Source organism: Gavia stellata, chromosome 9 (assembly GCF_030936135.1).
Source record: "Gavia stellata isolate bGavSte3 chromosome 9, bGavSte3.hap2, whole genome shotgun sequence".
NCBI classification, from domain to species: Eukaryota; Metazoa; Chordata; class Aves; order Gaviiformes; family Gaviidae; genus Gavia; species Gavia stellata.
Genome location: NC_082602.1, coordinates 102,518 through 116,859, shown reverse-complemented (window position 1 = coordinate 116,859; position 14,342 = coordinate 102,518). Strand labels below are relative to the sequence as shown.

General features: G+C 43.2%; 1 long non-coding RNA gene across 1 annotated transcript; it reads left to right on the top strand.

The window, feature by feature from the left end:
* Positions 1–2,832: 2,832 nt before the first annotated feature.
* Positions 2,833–13,477, top strand: LOC132317567 (uncharacterized). The gene is made up of 3 exons (XR_009484108.1): positions 2,833–2,881; positions 5,776–5,946; positions 13,432–13,477. It is a non-coding gene; the product is annotated as an uncharacterized LOC132317567 (long non-coding RNA).
* The last annotated feature ends 865 nt before the right edge of the window (positions 13,478–14,342 follow it).

Genomic DNA, 14,342 nt, shown 5'->3' with positions numbered 1-14,342 from the left:
GCAGCTCCTCCTGCCCAGGGCTGTGGCTGGCAGCACAGGCACACCTGCTTTTCTGGAGAGACTGACCACGCCAGAGCAGATCCAAGGGAGCGCCCCTCCTGCCCCGCTCCCTCTCCCCTCCCCGAGCAGGCCCAGAGCCCTGAGAGCACTCAGGGACAGGGAGGGCAGAGCTGTGCACGCGCCTCGTGCTGCGGAGCGAACAGCCCCCGGTGCAAGGGCCCTGCTCGAAGGGCCCTGCTCGAAGGGCCCTGCTCGAAGGCCCTCTCCCCCAGGCCCGGCGTCCCGGCCGGCTGAGCACTGCGCTGCAGCACAGCGGGGCAGCAGGCACGGGGCAGCTCGGCGAGGAGCCCGGGCTGCCTGTGCCCACCCAACAACAGCCACGCCATTGGCCGTGGCTGAGCCAATCAGCGGAGCTGGCGGCAGCCTGTCAGCCCCAGGCAGCCTGAGGCGGGGCCGGAGGGGGCAGAGGCTGAGCAGGCTGAGGAGGAGGAGGGGAGGGCGGGGCCCTCGCCAGCCCTGGGCCCGAGTGCTCAGCCCCACAGCCAGGGTCAGAGCGGTTCCTGCTGCTGCCCCGGGGGTCCCCAGCTGGAGCCCGGACAGCTGGAGGTGAGTGTTGCCTGTCGGCAGGCCAGGGGAGGGCAGAGTTGCCTCCTCGCCGAGGGGCGGCTCCAAGCTGTGGAGCAGGCGTGCTCTGGTGGGGACAGACCGGGTGCCTTTGCTGTCCCCAGGCCTTGAAGCGGGTCTCATGCTCATGGACAACCCCATCGCTGTTGACAGCCTTTCATAAAGGGGGCTTTCCAGACGTGGAAGCTGTTTCTCGCTCCTGGTGAGACCATGCACCGGGGCTTTGCTGTCAGAGAACTCGGTGGGGAGCGGCCCTGGTTGGAGGCAGCTCCCTTTGGCAGATGTTGGTGCCTCTCTCTCAGCCCCAGGTTCTGATATGTGCCTTTCCCCCCACCGACGCTGTGCTGCCGGCTTTTGGGAAATGGGGGTACAGAGGGTGGATGGTTTTACTGGAGCCAGGAGAGGCCGTATTAACTGTATGTGCGAAGTGACGGAAACAACTTGAGGGTTTTAAGGAGTCTGTCAGTTGTGATTAAGGCAGCGAGTGAGATACTCCCTGTAGGAGCTTTCTGAGAGGGCCAGAATGGGGCAAGACTGCATGTAAGGCCAGAAAAGGCTGTGGCAGCAGCTGAGCTGATCAAACTCAAATAGGAGATGATTTGGGCAATATCTGGTGGAGTCATCCTCTTGTACGTGTTGCGCAGACTGCGTAAGGCCTGCCTGCGGGCAGGGAAGGGAGTGTGAAAGGAGTGTTGGAGTGCCAAGGAAGGGGGTGGGAATTACTCATTTCTCAGTTTTCATTGGGCTGTCTGTGTAGCCCATGTAACTCATCTTGCATTCAGAAAGAAGTGCCATGCTTCTGGTGAAAAGAAAAAAAGAAAAAGGTAATTTGTGACAGAGCTAGAACTTGGAGTGAGATTCCCATGCTTAGTCTTACCATTCTAGAGTGTTAAAAACATTTCCTTGACACACTTTCCCAAAATCACAAGGCATGACTTTCTGAAAGAGCTGTTTTCCTAGGAGCTGCATCTCAGCTAAGGCAGATTAGAGATTGTTGCTTGCTGTTAGTCACTGGGGCTGATGACAGGTCACCCAGCAGTTCTGGCAAGGACAGAACAAGATAGATACATCTGGTTCCCTGTGCTGACTGTAATTTCTGGAACGTGTCTTGCCTAAGTTGGTCTTCACATTTTGCAGGTTGTAGGTTTGGCAGGATCTATTGTGTCATTAGCAGGATGGTAATAACAAAATCTGGTGGGATGGGGTTGAGAATCAGAAGGGTAAAAGTGAGAAAGAAACTTGTGAGTTGAGATAAAAAGTTTAATAAATAAAAAGAAATTAAAAAAAAAAAAAACCTAAGGAAAAAAACCCCCAAACAACAGAGAGAGGAAAATAAAACCCAAGAAAAACAAGTGATGCAAATGAACAGAATTGCTCCCCACCAACTGACCGATGCTCAGCCAGACCCAGAGCAGTGGCCCCCCTGCCACCCTCCCCCCCAGTTTTATTGCTGAGCACGACATCCTATGGTATGGAAAATCCCTTTGGTCAGTTGGGGTCAGCTGTCCCAACCGTGTGTACCCCCCCAGCTTCTTGTGCACCCCCAGCCTACTCGCTGGTGGGGCACTGTGAAATCTGAATTTACTACCTTATGAACAAGTGCATAACTGCCACTGTGAACTGGCACCTATGCGTGTAGCTTTAATGTTCTCCGCATGTTTACTACTTCCTTGCCCTCTTGAAAGCCAGAATAAAGAGAAGGTAAGTACAGTGACGTGGATTTCTTAATCTCTAATACTTGATACTTTCTACAATAGTGGGAAAAAATAGATGAAGGCACGCCAAACCGTAGAAACGGAAGACCTGAACTCTCAGCTGACAAATAGAGAAAGCTTTTCTGAACACACAGCTGCTAATTCAGCATGGCAAATCTGCAAGAAGCAGGATAGTTAGACTTCAGTTTGTGGTTGGAAGTAATAATGTATATGCAAAGAATCAGAATTCTGTTACGTACAGATTATTTATTGTGGGGTTCTTAAAGAGTAAATTGGGCGGGGAGAAAACATAGAAGACTTTAAAATCTCTAATGTGGAAAGCATATGCAATTTTGGTGTGCCATCCAATCGATCATCTCGTTGTGTCCTATCTGAAACATGTTTTAACTTTGAAGCATGTTCAATTTTATCGTACTGTTTTAACTTTTTCAGACTTCCAGCAGCACCTTTGATATTCCTCTCACTTTGTCTGGAGCAGTATTCTATGGGAAAGACTAAATTACGAAGAAAAGACACATTATTTTGTCATTGTTCAAGCAAATGTAAGTATAGCTCTCTTAACGACCATTTGTGCCACTGATTTGGGGGGGGTTTAGTTTAGAGATTGAGATTTTTCAAAGGAAAGGAAAAGTCTCGCTGAACTACCAGGTCTGATAATACTCTTCTCCTGAAGATCTTATTTAAGATTTATCTCGGTTGCTGAAAGCTTAGACATATTATTACTGGTTAAAAAAGCTTGCTGAGTGTGTGTAACAAGACAACCTTTTTGGCACAAAGAGCAAGTTGCAAATTCATAGTACAGCCCATGCATAAAAGTGCCTTCTGGTGTCACTAAGTGTTCATTTTCTAACAAATCTAGCGATGCTAATTTGATCTCAAACGAGTTTAATGGCTATAATTTGGTTGTATCCTTCAGGTTTGAAATGCATTTTTCTATGAAGGTATGATTTTTCTTTCAAGTTGTCTTGCAAGCGTATGTGGAGGTTTTGATAGAGTGGCTGGCAGTGGATAATGCATACGGAGAAGAGTGATGTTTAAACTGTATCTTATGTATCTGTCATCAGGGAAGTTTTTTGGTGCCCTTGAAGGCTGTGAAAGCTTTTTTCCCTTTTTGTCCTTCCGACAATAGCTGAAACGAAAACTTCTCCTCTGTTGTTTACCTCTGTTGTGACACTACTTTGTTTGTGGGAAAATGAGAATGCTCTGAAGCAACTTTAGATAGCTTGCTCCTGAATTCACGCATTTATATTACTGTCATCCTTCTGATACAGAATTGTAAATACATTTTACAATCCACTTCCCTACATATTTTGTGGCATGTTCAGCATTCCCCCAATAGAAGACAGGCTCCGAGGATGTCTCGGTGCTTCTCGCACTCAGATATATTTAAAGATGCTCCTGGCCCACACAGTTACAGCTGTTGGAACAAGTCGTTTTACCCGGGTAACGTAACTTGCTGATCTCTTGAAAAGGAATACGTGAAGGCTCAGAACTGATTTGCCTTGTTGTTTTACCAATAATTTATTCTGCATTTATTCTGCTCTTTTCCTTTGATGTCAGAGCTGTGAGTTTCATGAGACACAGCACTCCTAGAAAAGTAACTGGGGTAGTTGAGCAGGTCGTGGTTTTCAAGAGACGGGCATGGCATGCAGCAGTGCGAACACCTCGCGTGAGGAGGGAAGCCTGTCACGCTGGGGGAGTAACTGGTGAAGGCACAGCTTGGGATCCATGGTGGCAGTACAACAAAGCAATCTCATCTTAATTTGTTCGTTCCTTTGAATATATGTCCTTAGGCAGTAAATTGTCACCTTTGTGGTACTGGGTTTGGGACTAGAGCTGTGCTGATAGCCTCTGTATCGTGTTTTTTTATCATAGGGCAGCTTGCATGATGGAAATGTCTTGCAAGGCCATGTGTTTTCTTATGAAATCAATAACTCTGTATCTGTGCTTTGACCCAGTATTACTCAAGAGCACATATTGGGGGAATGTAGAAAAGATTGGTTGATGATGAAGGCTGCTCCTTGTAGCTGTTACTGTTTTTCATCATTGACCGTGAAGAAAACTGAATTCAGAAATTCACGTATTTAGTAACTGTAAAGGTAAAGGGGTTCCAAGAACTGAGTGGACTCCAAAATAGGAAAAAAAATATAAGTACCCAGTCTGATTCAGAGCAATGACCTATTCGTCTTACGCAGATGACGATATTAAACAGCATAAATACTTAAAAAAAATTGCTTTTTTCTGTCAGTGTTATCCTCGGATAGGAGGGCAAGACTTAGCTAATGGCCCATACTCCCTCCGCAAGATTTTCTTTTTGTAAAGAAAAGCTATCACAACAGTTGCTTCATGAAAATGGAAATATTTTTGACTATTTAAAAAAAAAGTATTGGAGAGTCATGCTGGTTTTTTGCTATGATAACAAAAGAAGAAAGAAAGGAACGGTGAACTGTTGCTAGCGTGTACATTGTTCAGCGTGTAAAAATAATCCGGGTGGTTCCCACAATTCAGGAAAGTATAGTTTTATTCTGTACCATCTGGAAAGAGAAAAAAGAGACAATAAAGAAGTTGCAATAGTCAATGTTGTCTTGTGTACCCAAAGAGTTAAAAAAACCCAAAACAAACAAACAAACAAACAAAGTGAAACCATGATAGATTGAAAAGAACCTGTCACGCAGCATGGAGACTTTTTTGGGATGCAGCATTGTAGCTGCTTTATTGTGGACAGAAGCGTTCTTCAACCTTTAAACCATGAGCAGTATAACTCATTCTCTAGACAAATCAGCTTTCCACATGGAGTACAGTTTGGAGATCTTAGATCAATCTCATTGCTGTCCTCTGGCTGGTTATTTTTGGGGGGGGTGGGAGGTGGGGAAGGAGGTGCTAAATCTTTCCTAAAATGTGGCATGCAGAGGTGGATTGAGCATTACAGTCCATGGCCTTCCCACTGCCAATTAGAAAAGTAGCTGTTACTGCTTATGCTTTCCGTTTCTGTAAGTGAAAGTCCTTTTACTTACAGATAGGATCCGGTAGAGCTACACAAGGCAGCATAAGAGTACATTTCAGATTTTAAGTAAGGCACGAGGGACTCTCTATGTCATACAAATACGCTCCATTTTTATATCTATTTAACAAGACATGTATCTTCATCTCACACATTTCCTGAGAATTAATTTCTCAAAACTGTATTATTTCTGAGTAATAGATGTCTCACACTATTTCTTAATTCAAGAGGTAAATTTTTACCTCTTAATTGTATTTCTGAGCCTTTATGAAATTAAAGGCTGTAGCTCGGAGGCGGAAGTTTCTGTAATTAGCTATTTCCTAGAACCTGGATAATTATGGTGCTTATATGTTTTGCCCTTCGCTTTAACTTCAGACTTTTTTGTAGATTCTGAGTTCAGAAAGTCTCACCAGATGTAACTCGTTTGCTCCACAGGACTGAGGACAGAATCTTAATGAGCGAAGGACAAGTACAACCAGCCTGACAGTAGATGTGCTCGATGGGGACGATGTGGGACCAATGTTTCTTCCCTGTGTCTTGGTGAATAATACTTGTGACTGTAGACCTCTCACCTACCAAGCGAGCTTGCCAGAACTGACTGATCCTGTAAGTCCTCTTGATTTTTTGCGAGTTTTATATGTTTATTTTTTATGTTATTTTTATTATATATATATTTTTAATAGATATAAAAATGTATATAAAATCCATTATTATATTGTATATATTGTAAAATGCATATATATAGTTATAAAATACATTTTATTTTTATACGTTTATTTTGCAAGCGACTGTCGTCTTTTTCTGTGGACACAGTTGAGAACTGTAACTAGAAAGGTCACGTACGCTTTATGCCACATTTTATGTGCTAAACAAAAGAAAACCGTGGTAAGAGGTATGTAGGACTAGATGGTGCAGTTCTAGCTTTGATACAGTGGCAAACTGCTTGTTTCCTACAAGGGCTGAGTCTCTCTGAAATTTGGTAAATTGTGGAATTGCTTTTCCTGATGTGTCCGTGTTTTGCTCTCGAAATACCCTGAAGAAGCACCTTTGAGAAGGGACTTGACACATTATTCCATTCAGGCTTGTTACAGACCTTAGGAGAAAGATTTTTGGAAGAGGAAGCATTAGTCACTAGTCCCTGAAAAGATTGTGTGTTGCTACGGTCTGGTTTCAATCAAGAGGCACTAAAGAGCAATGTTTTTTCTCATGTAAATGCTTGCACTAAGTAGATCGGTTAATGCGTCAGTTAGGGTAGGGATAAAGGTCAGCGTGAGGCTCATTTCACACTGGAACATGCAGAGTGAATCACAAAAAGGGGCAGCTGAGAGCTTTATAATTTCTTGATGAAAGATGGTGCCAACTCCCCTTCCTTACAGGAGAACTGCTGCTTGGTATAATGGAGATGTGTGTCTCTGTGGTGGGTGAAGCAGAAGAATTAATTTCCTGACTGATATTGATATATGACCTTTGATTCATGTATTTCAGAATAAGAAAAGGGAGAACCAATTGAATCACTAGGTATTACCCCTCCGGATTGACATTGACATTAAGAGAACATTGAGTATTGACATTAAGATCATGACTTCCCTTGTTCATTGCAGGACACGCTCTCTGTTCTGCTTCCTCCAACCAGGAGACAGGGGAGGTTTAGGCTCTAAGTGTGGAGGTTCTTGCTATCCTCTGCCTTACTCATCCTCTCTGCCTTACTCATCCTCTCTGCCTTACTCATCCTCTCTGCCTTACTCATCCTTGCCGTCCTGTGCCTCGTAGTCTTTTGCCAACCTGCACGTTACGGTTTCCTGCTTTGTCTGGCCTCAGGGTCCCGCTGCAAATATGCTTGAGCAGGGTCACCAAGCACTGCTGCCACTGTGCTTGGTTGATTCAGATGATACTCTTAGCGAGTTTCAGAATCTCCCACAGTTGTTTTATTCATTTTAGGACCAGCTGAAATTGTGTCTAATATACAGCAGTTGATCAATTGCTTCTGCACAGGTTAACAGTACAGGCTCTGGTTTAATAACCAGTGCAATCTCAAGGAGGTAAGACAGGGCTTATTGTAATCAAGGTGTGTGATTAGTGTGCCTTCTGGATAAGGGAGGGCTGGAACAAGCTTCGGGGAGGTGGTATAAGTCTGTCTGGACCCTTTGGGAAACTTCTGGGAGAAGACTGGGTCTTGCAGGGCACGTGCACCTCCAACAGAGGTGATTTCTCTCTACTGGAGAATCACTTCCTAACAGCTGCAGCCTGATTTGTAAGGTGTAGCAAGACTGGAGCCTTGATATTCAGCTTGTAACAGCAGCAAATCAGCTGTGAAAGGGAAGGGGAGAGATGTTCCATATTTAACCTTGTTATATTGACTTACACTTCTTTTTTTGCACTTCTACATGTTGGCATTTGATAACCCTTTGTAACTGTGTTGTTTGTTTTTGACTTTGTGAATAAATGCTTTTCTTTAAATTTTGCATTAATTTGGCTTGGGCTTAGTGTCATTTTAAGGAAACTGGGCAACCACAAGTTACTGTCCAGCTGAGTATGCGGCCTCATCAGGGTTACTAGGGCACCCAAACTATGCAGGGTGACAAGAGTATGACCCCATTGTATCTGCACAGATCTGGTGGAGTGCCCAGTACAGAGGCAGTGAGGCAGAAATTATTAATAACCGCTGTTTGGTCGTTACCTTGGTTTTTGTCTGGTTATCTTAAGGTATAATGCAGATCATAGAATTTTCCTGATACAGCTCTCACAGATGAAAGGAATCCAGCTCTGTATGCGTTCCTGCCCTTCGTCAGGCACATACGCTGTGCTGGGAGACAAAGCAGTGTCTGCCAAGGAGCGTGTCTAGGCTAGGAAAAATCTGACTAGTGATTTAGGTGCTGAGTTGCCAAATGTATTCGTTTAACTTCATAAGCTACAATCTGTTCAGGTGTCGGCTTTTTGTGTTTGCTTTTTGGCTTTTTTGTGTCAAACTGCACTTTGAGAAATCTGATCTATGAAATGAGAAACCGGTTCTGTTGATAAACTACCGGCTCTTTGCTGTTTATCTATTTGGAGTGCTGTAGCAATTTTGATAAACTGAAGTGGAAGAAGGATGTTTGAACTCAAAGTTTTACCTTGGTACCTCAAATCTTTACCTGACTTGTAAATGATAATTCCTTTAGAAGATATGGATGGTACCTAAAAAGATTCAGCTAGTAAATAAATGTAGTACATTTGTGCTGCAAAAAGCAGTGTGATAAAGTGCAGAGAAGCCTGAGCATCTGGACTAGCCAGGGGCTGGCAGTGGACTCCTGCGATGCTCTGATCTGACAAAGCAGCCTGGGCAGAGAACCTCGTTCAGAGATAGGTTGGAGCCTTCTGCGTGATGTGAAACGGCTGCATTGCACCACATAGACGAGACCCATCTGAGTCCGTGATGCTGTAAGACTTTAACTATGATGTCAGGTTATATAGAAGCTGATAGTAGCCAATACGCTCCTCAGAATGATTTGTCTGAAGTGACTCGCACCAGTTGTTTTGTTTTTTTTAAAGATCAAAATTTACTGCACTGTAGGTGTTGAACCTCCAGTGTGTGTAGCAAAAGGAACAGAATGCTGATTGCTGAGGGTTTTTTGATGGTAGCCACTACATAGGCCAAAGGACTATTTTTAGTCCAATACCATCTTTTTTTTTTTTAATTTGCTTTTTAATTTTTCAATGAACATGAGAAGGAATATTAATGACTCTAGAACAAAGTTGAAGTATGAATTATTCAGAAGCAGTAGCTTGAAAAAGAAGTCCTGCTTTACAGGGCAAGACATCTACTCAGCTGACCCCTAAAGTAAAGCATTTCATGTAACTGGTAAGAATAATATTTTTGTTCAGTCTTGCGCAATTACTTACCTTTAGCTGGCATCTATCCATGAATTTACTGAGGTCAGAATCATATTTCCTTTCCAAGCTTCTTTCCCTTCGACGCTCTAAAACAGTTGGATAGATTGGCAATGAAGAATCCGTACAGTGTGAGCTTTGTTTATGGTCTTTGGTGTGCAGAGATGGAAAAGGCCGGCAAAATTAATGGATCTCTTTGTTACCAGAGAAGCAATTTATTTTCCTGAAGAACAATATCAAGGTTTACACTATGCCCTCTGAGAGTTGGTCTGACTCATGGCAGTATTAATAATATTATTAAATCTGCTCCAGGCTGGGCACAGTGCTGTATAATTACAGTTTATACACTTGTAAAAACCTGTTTTGCAGTTCTGCCATTTGCACAGACAGTGTAAATTCCCCCGAAGCTGCAGGTCTTCCAAGCAGAGCCAAAGGTCATCTCATGGTCCTCTCTGGGTGTGCATATAGGGTGAAATGTTGTGAGAGTCCCTTCTCGGTCAGCTGGGTGCTGCCTGTAACCGACCGAGCTTTGCCACAAGGTGCGACGATCTTCATTGGTGGTTGCCTGGTTTTGTGAGTGTCACTTTTGCAGTGCCACCAATGAGCTACTGTAATTGATTGCTATCATGGCCTTATTAGGTCTAGGATCACAGCTAAGGTCATATAAACATCAGTGCCTCTGGTATCAAATGCTTGTGAGGTGCTTCTGCAACTTTGTAGAGGAGGCAGAAACTCGTAGTTCAGAGTAAACAAACTTTGGATGTTTTTGCAGCACGTGAGCTATTCTGAATGCTTAATCCTGCGGTAGGTGAGTGGTAAGTGTGGGCTAAACTGCCTCACCGCTGCTGAAGCGCGGACACAGAGCTAAGTTAACAGCCTGTGATCTGCACCTTAGATTAGGTATTGCTTCCCTGGGCAGAAATTTGCTTGTGAAGTGCTACCTGTTGAGTCCGATTCAGTGCCCATGACAGTGATGGAGTAAACTGCTTTACAAGTTCCCAGACCAGGAGGGAAAAGAAATAAATCTACTGAGTTTTGAGTCCTCTAATAATCATTGCAAAAATTATTATCTTGCAAAAAAGTCACCAAAGCCCACGATAAGACAGCGTTCAAAGTCATTGTTCAAAGTTCTATCTCATAATACATGTGCAAATCCTTTCACTTCATTTCCGTTAGGGGAATGCAAAGCACAGCTTCAGTATTGTCTTCCAATGAGCTAGCATAAACCTTTCAAAAATTCAAGTGTCACAAACCAAATATATTGCCTTATAACAACAGGAAAAACCATGTCCCATGTCTTTGCTAGATGAAAGGATGCATGTATGAACTCCTGTGTCTGCTAATTGCTCCGTATGCTTCTGTGTGCATTCCCTAGTTGTCGCCATCTTACTTTCTCTCTGGGAATGAATTTACTGTTGTTAGATAAATTCCGGTTTCCAAGAAAACCTGTGGTGTTTGTTGTTTGGGTTCTTCTTTTGCTGTTGTTACATAGTTTTATATTTACTTTAGTGTTTCTGTGTCTGATCAAATCTGGTAAGTAATTTTTTTTTTCCCCATTGTCTCAGGAAGCCTTCAATAAATTAGCATTTATTATCAGGATGTGCAAGTCATCAAATGCAGTTAAAAAAAGACATCCTCGTGAATGTCTCATAACATTGGAAAGAAAATTTCTCCTCCCTCTTTCCCCTTCGGTCTGTTCCTGGCATGCTCACTTTGTGAAGGTTTTGTCCATTTCTATACTGATTTTTTTCCATCATCATGCAAAGAAGAAAAGCCAATTAGCAGTAAAATGTAGATTAGGTTTATTTAATCAGTTGCTGGACTAGTTTTGCAACGAACAGATTCATTATCAGGTTCCATGGGGTAATTATCAGTCCACATGAACACTAATATACTCCATGACACCTCAGAGGCTTTCTTTGTACCAATTCAAGATTCAACACTTTAAACACGTAGCTGCATTGTGAGACATCGCTTATTAATGCACCACTGAAGTATCTTTTTACATGAAAAGCATTTATTTTTGTACTAATTATCCTCAGTATCCTTAGGAGTTGTGTCAGCAGGGATCTGACAAAGTCTGTGGGCTCAGCTGCCCTGTTGAGCAGAGACTCAAGGAGATGGGTAGACAAAAGGCTGAAAAAGAAAAATAAAAAACTTCTGCTAAGAACAGTGTGGTCGAGGGGGGTAAAAAAAGACATTGAGGAGCAGGAAGCACCCTCAGAAGCCCTCAAGCTGTTGTTAGCAAGAAGGACCTCTTTAGTTAGATGAGTTTGGATTCAGGGGAAGAAAACTGAACTTTTAAGAGGTGGAATTGTAATCCTGCTGGTTAAAAGCCTTGCTCGATCAGTCAGGGAGCGAGTCCTCCCTGAAGAGCACTGCGTGCGTCCTGCAACACATAGTTTTGAAACTGTGGAAACTGCTGACTTTTGATGGTAAGGTGAAGTGAACGGTTTGGCTCTACTGTCACGGAAATCAAGAGTTACAGTATTTTTTTATTGCAGAGTTTAGACCATTGTATATTCTATATTTAAAACTGAGTAGAGTCTTTTCTGATCACTTCAACAACCTTTTTTATTTTATTTTATTTTTTTTACAAGGAGAAAGGTTTTGACTACTTCATGCAAGGGACAAAAAAGTTCATTGACTTTCACATACACAAAGCAATATAAACCATCATAATCTGAAGAATTGTGGCTATACAGTAAACTCATCAAATCCTCAGTATATCTTGACGGAAGGTACATCTTACTTGGAATCCAGAATCACTTGAAGAGTTTCCAGTTAGCAGTGAAAAATTGTGTTTTGCATCAGACTGATAGTTATGTCAAAAATGGCAGGTGCTTTTTAAAACTCAGCTTTCATCTTTGCATTTCTTGCTGAAGCTCTAGGGGCAATCACAAGAGTTTTTCTCCAAGCCATTTCCCATTCCCTTGCAGTGTTCTAGCTCAGCATCGTACGGTGACGTACTGTAGCGGCTGCAGTAAAATAACTTTCATACCACCTTCCGTGGTGTATTGCTGTCCAGCAGTTATTTGCATTTATTGTTTGGGGAATTGGAAACTGCCCCTTTATGATACCTTCTGGGCCCCAGCACCTATTGCAGTAGGGAGACCACGGCGTATGGAGGGAAACGGGTTATTCTCTGGGTGGGAGAAATGGATGTGCCGTAAGGGGGAACTAAGGTTACAGCAGTACAGGAAAGGCTAGTTTTATTGCGGTGGAGAAGAAAAAAGGAGTTTGGTGGAGGACTGAAGTCAGTGGCGGGGCCGCTGTTGGGAACGCAGCCCGCTTCTGTACGCAGCCAGGTTTAATCACCTCTGTACAAATGAGTTTTATGCTTATTATTGATAGCTGATTAACATTGCAGAGGATGCGCTGGTTTTTCAGTACCTCCAGGCCTGAGGATGACAACCACTTACCAATTCTTTCTGAAGTAATTTCATTGCAGTTCCTTCCTATCCGACTGTACAAATCCCAATTCCTTCCAAACAGAAAACCTGGAAATTTTCTTAAAGACACACATTAGTATAAAACCTGCTGCAAAACAAATAAACAAATCTCAGATTAATGAAACTTAGCTAACTGTACTGAAAAATGTCTGAAAGTTTTGGAAACAACATCTCCCGATCTTAGTTGTAGCAACAGCTATTAGTCAAAGAATAAAGTTCATCAAATGTTCTGGGTATTTTTTAGATTTTTTGTTGTTGTTGTTTTTCTTTTTCCTTTTTAATTTCTATTTTTTGCTGCGGGAAATACCTACCCATAGAAGACTTTTTATACAGGTATCTACTATGCAAACTAAAAGCAAACAACCTTCCCTGAGTTTTGAGAGTAACTTGCTAGTTCAGCCTGAGCTTCCATACAGATGCTAAGTAAGATTTTTGTGGCACCGAAATCCCCAGTCTTTATAATTTGGCAAATGAAGACGTTAGTCTGAGTTGAAATAAATGTGTGTGGTTAAAATCAAGTGCAATAAAGACCTTACAATGTATAAGGAAGGGGCCTTTTTTTTACCTGTCTGAAGGATAAAATTTCACAGAAAGGCAGGAATGCTTCCCCCTGATAAAGGTGATTTCTTTCTTGGCTTTTCTTGTAAGCATGACTGCTTAAATGTGCGTGGGGGTGAATTTACCCCTGCAGACAGTCAAACTGCATGCAGCTAAAAAACCAAGTTAGATTGCCAGTTTTTATTGCCAAATCAATTTTTTTTCCACTCTCCAGGCCACCCAAGACGGTCTTGAATCGCTCCACTCCATCCATTTCTGCTCTTCCAGTCAAAGGCTCCAGCACCTGCTCACAGCTGCAATGAGAGAGGATCAGCAGCTACCCCACAAGCAGGACAGGAGTGTGCAAGTGCAGACCCGTTGTAAAACAAAGAGTGGGACTCAGAAGAAAGACTCCACTGAGAGGCCACTAACAGTCAAAAGCTCAAGAGCAGCAAAAGGCAGGACTTCTACCACTGTGTACACGGGTTGAGGCAGGACACAGGGAGTACACAGACCCTTCACAGCATCTATCATCATGCAAGGGAGTTTTGATACCAACAGCTCTTGCCAGGAGCAGCATCCTCTCTTTTGTACCCAGCGGTGTTTTGCACCCAAACTAAGGAGCAAAGAAAGTTGCAATCAATGTCTGAGACCAGGCCAGCTCTGAAGAAGAGGGTGATGGGAATGCCTCGTGACTGAGGGCGCTCTGAGGAATAACCATGAGAAAACACTTGCTCCAGAACCTTGTCCAAACATCTATGTGACCCTTCTTTCTGATGGGGCAGAGGAGTGACAAGAAAGGGAAAGATGCATCTGAAACCACACGCTGCCAGCAAGAGAAAGGCTTTCGGTGAAACTTAAGGCCCCAAGAGCCACCAAAGGAACGTGAGGACTTGGGAGGCCACAGAGACTCCGTTTACCCAAGGAGAGCAGGGAATGGCACAGACAGGGACAAGGAAGTGCCCCAGCTCATTCAGAGGGAAGGGAAGAAAGGTGTCCACTGCACAGGAGTGTAAAATAATAAAAATAAAAAAAACCCACAGATGCAGAGAAAGACAAAGAGGAAAAAATACGGAAGCACATCAAGCCCTCAGAGATAAGTTAAGAGGCACGATCAGAGAGAAGCAAAATAAGCCATGCAACAGG